The sequence below is a fragment of the Sturnira hondurensis genome, unplaced genomic scaffold, assembly GCF_014824575.4.
Source record: "Sturnira hondurensis isolate 20B ecotype Veracruz unplaced genomic scaffold, ASM1482457v3 Scaffold0002039, whole genome shotgun sequence".
NCBI lineage: Eukaryota > Metazoa > Chordata > Mammalia > Chiroptera > Phyllostomidae > Sturnira > Sturnira hondurensis.
Window position 1 is genome coordinate 6,316,860 of NW_028074670.1, and position 12,523 is coordinate 6,329,382.

Below are 12,523 nucleotides of genomic sequence, written 5' to 3' on the forward strand. Positions count from 1 at the left end.
GCACCTCAGGGACAGAGGGGCTGTGGAAGGCAGGCTGTGGGCAGCCTGCTTTGCTGTTAGAGCACTTCTGCCTCAAAATGCTTTCTACACAAGACTTTTAGTGAAATGTTGTCAAAAAGAAGGTTTTATTTATTTAAAACCACCACCAACGAAAAAAACCCACTGCTGAATTCAAACCATTTATCTCACAAGCGGGGAACTTTATACAAAAGACTTCTACAGAGACTTAGAATGGCTCAGCAGAACCTCTGAACTACTAGGGACTTTCCAAATTCAAAGAAACAATAATGGGGAAAAGCAACAAACCCACAGATCTCACAGTGACTGTGAAATAGAGGACACTTCTGCGGGAAAATTTCCCGAAGTGAAGGAAGAGTGAGCTCCACTTTAACAGTTACTTTGCTGCAAGGTCTTGTGCCACATAATTTGATTTTCACATAATACAAAGATAACCTTTCAGTCTTCATTTGATTAATGGCTAAGAGGAAAGAGAATATCACAAATGTGTAATTGCTCTGGGAAATACCTATTTTCCTCAAACTTTAGGAAAATGCTTGGTACTTTGCATCAATTTATGAGAGCACATAATGTAGTTATAGGAAGAGCTCTTTTTTTAAATTGATGATTTCTGTCTCTTCTTTATAAACTTAAACTTACTCAGAGCAGAGAATTTTGTTATTTCTTCTTTAAACTTTCTTAGTGTATATTTCAATGTTTCATGCTTGGAGATGTGTGTGTGTATACCAATGCATGTATGAATGTAGAAGGGAAGACCAAAAAATACCCAAAATTTATTTATGAAAAGTTGTGTATTTACTCTTTCATGTTTAAACCTCAGTCATCTTCAAAGTGCTCTACATTTGATGCAATACACCTATCAAGATTTTTTCCCCACTGCTCAAAGTCAATTTCGATGCATTTTAGTGCTTCTCCCATATTTTATTTCACCTCTTCCACATCTGCAAAACATTTCCCTTTGAGGAGTTTTTCATCTGGGAAAAAAAACAAAGAAAAAAGTCACTCAGGGCAGGATCAAGTGAATAGGTAGGGCGGGACACAGGGGTCATGCCATTTTTGGTCAGAAACCACTGAACAATCAGCGTGGTGTGGGCAGGTGCACCCATAAATCATCCATCATGAAATGGGCAAATGCATTGAAAGAGTCTTCAAAAAAAGTCACTGAAGCTGAATGAAGCCACTCACAACAATACCAGCTGGTACCTGACACAGATGGGTTCCTGGAACATTCACCTAGTGGTATAAGCCTATGCTACAAAGGGCTCACCCTCCCGAAGATACTCCCATTTTTGGAGGGTCCCACTTTATTCACAGACACATACACATGTATATAAACTCACATGTTGTGAATACAGTAAATCTACTTCTTGATTTCTTGCTCCTGAAGGAAATTAACAGCCACAGTTCTTTATAAACACCCTGAGTTACTGTATTTTGCCATGTATAATGTGCTTCTGTGTATAATGCACACCCACATTTTCGGTCCAAACTTTCAGGAAAAAAACCTTTCATTTTAATCTTTTAATTTAATTTACTATTTATTTATACTTAGACACAAAACTAATCTTATTTCAGGGTATTATTTTGCGTATCCAGGGTATCATTATCACTTCCTAGGTTTATACTTTTAACACATAGGCATACATAAAAGAATTAAAAACATTTATATAGTTATGGAATTAGTACTACCCATGTATAATGTACATCCTCAAAAATTTTCCCTCAAAAATTTGGGCAAAAAAGTGCACATTATACATGGCAAACTACAGTACATACAGACAGACAAATGATATAATTGTGGAGTATTGGAACATCTCAAGTGCCTAATTGAGTTAATCCCTTAAAAAGTATCTGTGAAAGGATAGAAGACACTCTTTTAAACATTGTGGAATATGTAAAGAGGTCACAGGCCTGTTTTTTTCTCTCAAAAAATGTGTGATCTATAGAAAATTGTGAACTGCTGGCAAATAGTCGGTAGTTTCCTAAACTTTGCTGCAGTTTGGAACTACTTGGGAATCTTTAGAAAATACTCATGCCCAGGAACCATCCCCAGGGATATATAATTTTATGCCTTGAAATTTAAGAACTACTGGTTCTGCCCTGGCTGGTGTAGCTCAGTGGATTGAGCGCAAGCCTGCAAACCAGACGATCACGGTTCTATTCCTAGTCAGGGCACATGCCTGGGTTGCAGGCCAGTTCTCAGTGGGGGACGCACGAGAAGCAACCATACATTGATATTTCTCTCCCTCTCTCCTTCCCTTCCCCTCTAAAGGTAAATAAATAAAGTCTTAAGAAAAAGAACTACTGTTTCTTCAAACTTTTTTGATCATTAATATTTTCTGGTACCTTGAAACCAGAAGTATACATTCCATACTGACTCCACCATGATAGGGATAGGAGATAGGCCTCAGTATTTTTTTATTATATTTTATTGTTTATGTTATTAGTTGTCCTAAATTTTTCCCTTTTCCCAACTTCCATCCAGCCCCGTGCATTCCCTCAGGCAATCCCCACACCATTGTCCTTGTCTATGGGTCATGCATATATGTTCTTTGGCTACTCTATTCCCTATGCTGTCCTTTACATTCCCATGACTATTCTGTAGCTACCAATGTGTACTTCTTAATCCCTTCACCTTTTTTCACATTCCCCTGACACCTATCTGGCAAGTATCAAAATGCTCGCTGTATCTATGATTCTGTTTTGCTTGTTTATTTGTTTTGTTTTTTTAGATTCAACTGTTGATAGATATGTTTTTTTGGTCATTGTGGTCATATTTTTTCTTCTTCTTCTGAAAGAAGAACCCTTTACACTTCATATAATACTGGTTTGGTGGTGATAAAGTCCTTTAGTTTTTTCTTGTCTGGGAATCTCTTTATCTGCCCTTTGATTCTAAATGATAGCTTTTCTGGGTAGAGTAATCTTGGTGGTATGTCCTTGCTTTTCATGACTATGAATATTTCTTGCCAATCCCTTCTAGTTTGTGACGTTTCTTTTGAGAAATCAGCTGACAGTCTTATGGGAGTTCTGTTGTAGGCCAGTAACTGCTTTCCTCTTGCTGTTTTAAAGATCTGCCTTTGTCTTTAACCTTTAATTATGATGTGTCTTGGTGTGGGCCTCTTTCAGTTCATCTTGTTTGGGACTCTTTGCACTTCCTAAACTTGTATATCTATTTCTTTCACGGAGTTAAGGCAGTTTTTGTCATTATATTTTCAAATAATGGGTAGATTTCCAATTTCTTGCTTTCTTTCTCTTCTCCTTCAGCACCCTCACAAGCCCATGTTGTTGTGCTTCAAGCTGTCCCTCAGGCTCCTTACACTATCCTTGTTTTTTTTTGGGGGGGTGGGTTCCTTCTTCTTACTGTTATGATTGTTTTTTGCTTCCTTATATTCCAAATCACTGATTCAATTCTCAGCTTTATCCACTCTACTGTTGACTCCCTATAATGTTTTCTGTATTTCAATTAGTGTATCTTTTGTTTCTGACTGGGTCTTTTTTATGCCGATAAGATTCTCACTAAGTATATTGAGCATCCCTGTAACCAGTGTTTTGAACTCCACTTCTAGTAGATTGCTCGGTTCAGTTTTGTTTAGCTTTTTTTCTTAAGTTGTGTTCTGCTCTTCCATTTGGACCATGTGTCTTTGCCTCCTCATGTTGGCAGCATCCATGTGTTTGTGTTTATGTATTAAGTAGAACTGCTAGATCTCTCAGGCTAGAGTGGCCTAATGTAGTAAGTATCCTGTAGGGTCCAGTGGCTTAGACTCCCCTATTATCCAAAGTAGGTATTCAAGGTGCACTTACCCTGTGGGCTCTGTACACCCTCCTGTTGCAGTTGAGCCTTGATTGCTGTTGTCATATCCAAGGTCAGCCACTGCCTGTGTTCTGTCTTGGGTCCCACAACATAAGCTACAACGTGATCTGCAGATGGCTGCTACTGTTGCTGGGCTTGGAGGTGCCCAGGCGAGGCCAAGCTGTAAACCAAGGCTGGCTGTTGCTAATGACAGGCTTGGGGCAACTTAGCAAGAATACAGGGCTTGCTGAAGCCAGATACTGATTGTTTGAGAGGATTTGGGAAAATCTGAAGCATGGACCAAGACAAGCCATCTGTGTGGAGAAGCCTCTGGAAACAGTTGGGTAGGCCCAACAGTTAGTTGGAGCAGGGCCTCAGAGAATGACCAGGGCTGGGCAAACACTGTAAGCCAGGTTGATGGAGTCTTACATATGGCACCCACCTACCAGCATTATGGCTCTGTAGGTGGAGGGCTCAGAAATGGAACAATGGTACCTGCTAGCACTTCTGTCTGAGAGAAAGCTTCCCCCTAGCTCTCACCCTGATGAGAGACAACTCATTTTCTTCCCATATATATCTGATGCCTTTCAATCTGTTCTTTCTATGCTGGATCTCAGAGGAAGTGAGTCTGAGTAAGTCTGTGCATAGGTCCTTTAAGAGGAACTACTTGCTGCTCCAGGAGTTTCTGTCTTCCACAGCCTCAATCCCCACTGGTTTTTATAGACAGAAGTTATGGAGACTTATATTCCTGGCACTGGAACCCTGGGCTTAGGGTCCTCATGTGGGGCTGGGGTCCCTCACTCCTGGGATAACCCACCCAATTTTTATTAGCTACATGTGGGTGTGGGACCAGCCTGCTCCATGTCCCTACATCTTCTACCAGTCCTGATGTGATGTCTTCTTTAATTCTGTAGCTGTAGTACTTCCATTCAGCTTGATTTCTGACACCTCTAAATGATGGTTGTTCTATAGTTTAGTTGTACTTTCGATGTGGTTTTGTGAGAAGGTGAGCCATATTTACCTATACCACCATCTTGACCAGAACTCCAAGCCTCAGTACTTTTTATAAATCCTCAGGTTATTTCACTTGTTCAGCAAAATTTGAGCTTCAATTTTCTAAGGCTAGAACTTCATACCCAGAGTTTGATGTAACTGTTGTACATCAGAGCATGGGCATTGAGGTGTTTTCTAAGTTCCATGTGGGATTCTAATGTTTATCCAGGGTAAAAACAACTGAGTTAGAGCAGTTGCTCAGACATGGTTCTTTTGAAATCATTCACACATAGAGATTTAAAAAGTATAGCTAAGTTTGAAAACTATTGATACGTTCTGTTTCTCAAAGTATGGCTTATGGGCCACTAACCTGGTTATCCTTAGTGAAAATACAGATTATATAGCTCTTTCATATACTTACTAAATTAGACTTGAGAGTTTGGGCACAGAAATCTTCATTTTCACAAATTCCTAACAATTTTTAAGGTTATGGATCCAGAGCAGTGGCTCTAAAGCCAGAAATAATATTTCCCCAAGGAGTCATCTGCCAATGTCTGGAATGACTTTGAGCTGCCACAAACCAAATGGGTGCACTGGTACCCACTGGGCAGAGGCTGGACTGCCTCTGAGCCTCCTAGCCTGCCAGAGTGGATGACAGCTCTTTATAAAGACTATTTTGTCCAAAATGTCCACAGTGCCAAGATTGGCAAACCTTGTTTCAGAGCAATGGTTCTCAAACCTTAGAGAGCAAAAATATCTTTGAATTTCTTATTAATACAAAGATTGCTGAGCCTATGCACCCACCAAAGTTTTTTGACTTAGGAGGTCTGGCATTCCACCAAAGAAACTGCTTTTGTAACAAGTTCTGGTGATGCTGATACTGCCAGTCTAGGGGGTACATTTGGAGAACATTTGATCTGGCAATTGCCTCTCATTCTCCATTTAATGCCTCTGATTCCACTTTACTAGTAACAAGGGTCATCAAGATATGGACATTTTAATACAGCAAGGAGGCTCCTGAGAATTTGAAAGTATCCAAGCTCTAAAACTCTAAAATCAGGCTTTTCAGGACATGATTATCATCGGTCTTTATTGTCAGTATCAGTGCAGTCTTCTTTTATTTTAAATATTTCACTTATCCCAATAAAGCATTTATTTAGTTTTTAGGTGATTCTAGGCATGCCTCTGATAAGGAACTCAATAATATAATCACTAAGCTTCAAATATCTGTGGTACATTTAAAGTATAATTACTAACCTAGTTCAATACCATTTTTACAATCAAATCCTGTTTATAAAATAAATACTTTTTAACAATACACTTAATAGAACAAACACAGGTCATTTCAGACCACAACTCTGAATAACTTCTCACTGCTTTTTTGTTAAGACTATTCCTTTCCCAGATTATTGTAATCAACAGTATCAGACATATAAAAAAATGCTAACACCATCTCCGAATAGAGATTTAAAAAGTTTTCCTCAGGCCCTCAGTTGCTCCTGCCTCTATTAGAGCCATCAATAACAAGAGAGACAAAAATTATAAAACTGTAACTAGGCAACGGGGACAAAGCTAATGAACATTAGGCCAGAGATGAAAGTCTTTATACATAAAATCCAAACAGCACTTTAACTGAATATATTTTTCCAGTTTATTATTGTTTTGACACAAATGAAACCAAGACATATTCTCCACAGTGTGTTTGCTTTTTCATTTTTCCCTCTAGTTTATGTCCTGTGGTATTGCTTTGTAGAAACTGAGTAGATGTAAAGGAGTCCATAAATTGGAACAAAGCTATTTTACTGTAAATACTTCTGCTTACCTATATTGTCTTATTTTAATATGCCGAATAAGCAAGTTTTCCAAAGTAGCCCTTTGGGCCTCCCTTGGGTTTGGCTATGCTGTCTAAAATGAAAGGGTATGATTTGTGAAGCTAGCAGATTAAAAGCTAAAAATGAATTTGTGGACAAAAATCAAACACAAGTATACAGACATAAGTGCATATGCTTTGGTCTCATTATCTCCCTTTAAAACAAGGAACAAAGTGTTCTGAAAAACTAGTAAATTCATTCTGTTTACATAAATGTACAATTTTGCTTCAGTTACAGATATGGCTCTTTTTCCGTGATCTAGCTTTTTACATGGTTGTTTTTCACTTGAACTGCAAGAGGTAATCTACGAGGTTCTCTTAAGGGCGTCTGGTCCAATGAAACAAATATTGATTTTATATCAAACAAAATAAATATAATTTAAAATAATTAGTGTGGTTTTGTTTTGGAATTGTGGATATAATCAGTTAAACTTAACTGTTTTATTTTTTTAGGTCAGCAGAAAGACCATAAGATTTTTACCATGAGTGTCTCCTAGAGGTGCCTGAATTGTTTCCTATATGTGGTTCCTTTATCTTCAGCATAGCAGAAAAACCCTCCAGAGGTTTAGTTTTCAAGCTGAGTGGTAGGTCCTCTTGCAGAAATAAGAGAACTCCAAAGGGCCCTGTAAAAGTACCCAGGGAATGGCCTCACAATAGCAGAGCATGCTTCAAGAAGGAGTGGGGAATTTATATATTCACCTTCTATATTAGACACAAGTACATTCTTGGTAGAAAAAAAAGGTTTGGGTGCATAAATATGTGGTATCACTTGTATTTTTCCAATCTAGGAAAGAGATGGCATCAACTTCCTTCCAGAAAGAGGGCTACAAGGGAAATTATGAGATAGGTCATTCCTTTAATAGGCCACTAAGAGTTTGTAGTAAGATTAAGGTGGGAACCCCTCTCCATATCAGCACTGGTGGCCACAAGAAGGACCAGGTCCACAAGGCGGAAAGTCAATGACTGACTAATTCAAAAGTCCAGATCACAGGAAGCCCATCCAGATCAAGATGTGGGTCATAAAACTAAATCATCTGCTCTCTGAGCAGAGATGAACATCAGGAGATTAAGGAGACGACTTTGTAGCAATAATCTCAGTAAGTACAAATGTATAGCTACTTTTTTCTGGTAAAACTTCAAAGGTCATAATAATTTCCTTTTTATCCTCTATACAATATGATTGTACTATCACCATGAAGTCAGTTAGTTGAGGCGCTTAGAATATAGTATGATGAGCTTTATTCAATAGAGAATACACTTCTTGAGATACTGTTTTATTCATAAAGTGAACAAAAAAGCATTGGAAAGAGGACAGGAAGGGAAAAATAAACCAAGTGTATTCATGGTAATGTAAAGAGCATAATTGAATATAGGAGAGCAGCATTTTGAATTTTTAAAACATTTAGTTAATTGTTTCTGGTTAAAGAAGATTTTATTATGTGAAACAAAAGGCATCAGGGTCCTCAAGTGTTAAGAGGATTAGAATGTCCATTACATCAGTCTCGCACCAAGGCTTTTGGCAAGAATATTGCCTCAATGTTTTACAAATTATTTCAACCACTGATAAAGTAATTATGATGCAGCTTGAAAGTGCAGCACTTAACTTTTATAGCAAAATGGCAGAACCAATAAGTAGGCCTTAACACCATAGAACACATGCTAATTGAGTGGAAGGAAATATGGATTGGAGTGGAAATGACCAGTCTGCCAGTTTTCATTCACTCGTCATCTGCCATTGCACACACTCATCAGCCAATGTGCAGTTCCAGTGATTACATCAGATAAAGATAGGGACCATCAAAACCAAGCAAAGGGCATAGGGCAGATTTGTTAAAAGATTCTCATTTGTCTCTTTTTTGATCTGCATAGTGATCTAAGGATCCAAGTGTGTGTGCCTGTGCATTATTTGTGTGGTTGTTGTGGGAGAAAGATTGTTTTATTCTTTTAGCACCTCCTTTTACAAGTCAGTATTCAAAAAATAGGAGTAGCAAGAACAGGGGGCAACACAAAGGGTGGGAGCCTCTTTTGTGACATAATGGTTTGGACAATTATTGGCCCAGCTGAGAAATGAAAAGAGAGTAAAAGTCAAAACAATCTAGCAAATTCATAGTAGAGACCTGCTATGTCTCATAGTTTGTTGGAAGTAAATACACTAAACAAGCAAACAAACAAACAAAAAACATTTTCTATCCTCAAGAATCTTACAGTCTTAATGGCAAACTTATTTTCTCCTTGCATCATTTAGTCATTTATTAACAAATACATATTGTGTGCCTGTCATGTGTCAAGCACTGAGCAAAGCTAAAGATACTTAAGATATTTTCATCTTCACTTGATCAGCTCTAAAAAAAAATCCAAAACAAACCTAACAACAACAACAACAACAACAAAGTAATCTAGTAGAAACACAACTCAGTCACTCAGTTTTATGACCCACTCTGGTTCTTTGTATGTATTTCGAATCTTCAGGGGTAGTCTCCTTGGTAATTCAGTATCTTCTCTTTGCTTTATTTCTGTTTTATTTTATACAATTCCTTTGTACTACTACCCTCTCCTTTAAACCCTAAATTCACAATATATTTTATATCATTCTTCATTGTACAATGCTTTAGCCCTACTGCCCTCTTCTTTAAACCCTAAATGTATATAATATATGTCCCTGTCACAGAGCTTTCTTACTGTCTCTTTAGAACTCTCTCTCCCTCCTTCCTAGCTATTTCATTCTTATTATTAAGGACTAGGGTGAGTTTATATATGCAGTCCTAGGATACTGAACTTTTTTGAAGCACTTACCAAATTAGAACTGATTTGTAATTTAGGCGATCTTTCTTTCTTTTGGAATAAGCACTTCACAAAAAAAGGAATTTGTCTGTTTTGCTTAAAAATGCATCCCAAAGATAGTGTTTAATGCATATTAGATCCAATAAGTAGTGTGAATGAATTAATACTTTTTTTAAAACCCAGAAAAATGCAATTCAGTTGCTACCAAAAGACCAAATGATGCTTTTTGTCACTGAGCTCCAGGACAAGGACCGTGACTACAGTATAGTGGGAATCACAGTAGGGAAGTGAACCAGTGGGCTTCTGATGAAACATGTAATAGAAGAAGACAGAGGAGGAGCATCAGTGAATGTGAGATGTACACAGGGAGGGACAAAAGTAGGTTAAATGATCAACCATCACTTCCTAAAAGATAAATTATAGCAAAGGATACAAAATAATGATAATATAATAAATAAATAAATAATAATACAACATAAAGTGTGTTTTGCATACTCACCACTGTAAACTACTTTTGCCTACCCTTGTACATATGTGTGTACATATAGTTAAAAATTTTAATAAAGTACAGGAAAGCAATCTGGTGCTAATTTGACAAATAAATGAGGGCTCTTAGGGAAGGTTTTATTTCATGCTGTAACATTTTTCTTTCCAAACCCCACACTTCCCCTCACCACCAAAAAAAAAAAGAGAGAGAGAGAGAGAGAGAGAATGAAGCAGACCTGCTAAGAGAAGCAAAGAACATCAGGCAGAGGGAGCAGAAGTTGTAAAAGGCCAGAGGCTGGCAAGTGATTGGTGTGTTGGGAGCAATGAAAGGGGTGTCCCACTAGCTTGGAACGTGGTGAGTAAAGGGACGGTGTCAGGGAAAGAGGTTGAGAATTAGGATGAGATATGAAGGCTATGAGATGATTTTGGATTTTAAACACAATAGAAAGCCATCAAAAACTTTTAGGCAGAAACGCTATGAATCAATTTGTGTTTTATAAAAGTCACTACTGCTACTGTCCTGCTGAGAGCATGCACTCCAGGGGAAGTCCTGGGCAGAGCCTGCAAGAATGACTGGAAATTGGAAAGAGGAGCTGAAGTTTTGCTCTGTCTTCCTAAATTGATACCGTGGTAGCCCAAGGTCAGAGAAACTGTTCAATTTATGTTGTATTTCTTATAAATATCTGCCATGTTTATTTCACTACAAAATTGCACCATAAACATCTCTAATTCTAATTGTTTGTCTTACAAGTATGTAAGATATTCTTTCTGGTATTCTCTTGGTTTTCCATGTGGGAAAAAAAGCCCTAATCTGTCACCAAATGAGATCAATACCCACTTGGTTTCAGCAAAGCAAATGCTTCTGACTATGTTTCTTTCTCCATGTCTATGAAGTATCTAGGGCTAGAAATGTCTTAAGGGGTCCTGTTTTCCTTTCTCATTGCATCACAGGAAAATATATACTCCTAAGAGACCTGTACTATAACAGTTCTCAGGGCTGTAGGATGCTAGATTTATATTCCTTATTCTTGTGTGTTTTCTGTAAGTTATTTTTAGAAATGAGACCACTGACCTTTATACACTATGTGCTGAATAACCTTACATGCATAAACAGACAAATGTGTTCTGCAGCAAACAGCTATTCCAGTAAACACACGCACTGATACAAATATTTGAAGGTATATTTTTTGCCTAGAGCATAAATTGCTAAACATAATTACATTATCCCAAATACAGCTACTAATCTCCACATAACAAATGGTTTTGTGTTTTTTAAGAGATTTTCTTTTGAGGAGGAAAGGTAACATGAAGCCAGCTCTCAAAATCTCAAAGGTAGCTTTCCATCCTGCTTCCAATCACGTCACTTTGTAGTCTCAGCAACTTTTTTTTTTAGTTGAAATTCAGCCAAGGTTAGAGAAAAAAGGAAAATGTGAAATACATGAAATCTGTTCCCTGGGTGATGTTTTTATTTTTTAAAAAAGCAATTTGCCAATTAAAGGTGAATATCTGAGACATATTGGTTCACAAAGAGGAAAAAAGTCCTGTGTTATTTCTGGAAACATATAAGGCCTCACCATACTTTGTTCAAGTAATGATTTGAGAAGTTATATTTTCTAATAGAGAAGGAAGAGGCATATGCTGCACCCAATGAATAGACCAGGATGCCACTGTGAACTGTTTTTCTCCATTTGTTATGTGAATAGTATTGAGATGATAACCAATGGTCAAAGTCTTTTGGAGTCAAAATTGCAAGTGTAAAATAAGGTACCAAGGGTGCAATATCAGAAAGCGTGGAGTGAAGAGCTCTGATTAGTGACAACCCAATTGATGATTTCCCAGGGGTTTCCTTCTTCACTCGTCAGGGGGCAAATTCTGTCATTTGCCAGAAAGGGCTAGAAAATGCGGTATAAAATCCCTAAGTAGAGACTTCGGCTCCCTGTAAGCAGTAAGTGGCAATCTCCCAGCCTTTCTAGAAGTGGGGTTTGATGAGGGAAGAAGAGAGAACATGAGGATGGCGAGAATTTGCAATGGGAGACTGAGTGATCCCTGAAGCATGGAGAAAAGATGCAAAGGAGAAGATGGGAACAGAAGAACAGCATAATTGGTCTCACAGTGTCAGTGGTGGCTTCAAATGAGAGAAGGTATAGACATGGGCTACTCATGTTAATTTTTAGATATGCTGCTCACCTGGAGAGAGGAATCAGAAAATCAAATATACCCCTCTTACAGGTGTGTGAGAAAAGGTTAACTTAGCAGGTCTGGACTGCTCAAACCCTGCAGAGTCCTAAGAAAGGCTGTTTTCATAACTGGCCCTTAGCTGGCTACTGAGGACTCAGCTCTTGGAAACTCCTGTCTGAAAAGAGTGTCTGTGCAGGCCTGAGGCCTTGAACCTCTCAGTGCATCAGTTTTCCCAGACTGTTTATGCTGACAATGTGATCTATGTTGAACATCTGCTTCCCCTCAAGGGGCCTGGAGCTTGAGTGACTGAGGTCAGTCACATAGGTGCTATATGTTTATGTGACTAATGCCCAATAGAAACCCTGGACAACAAACCTACGAAAAGTGTCCAGTATAGGTGACCCTTC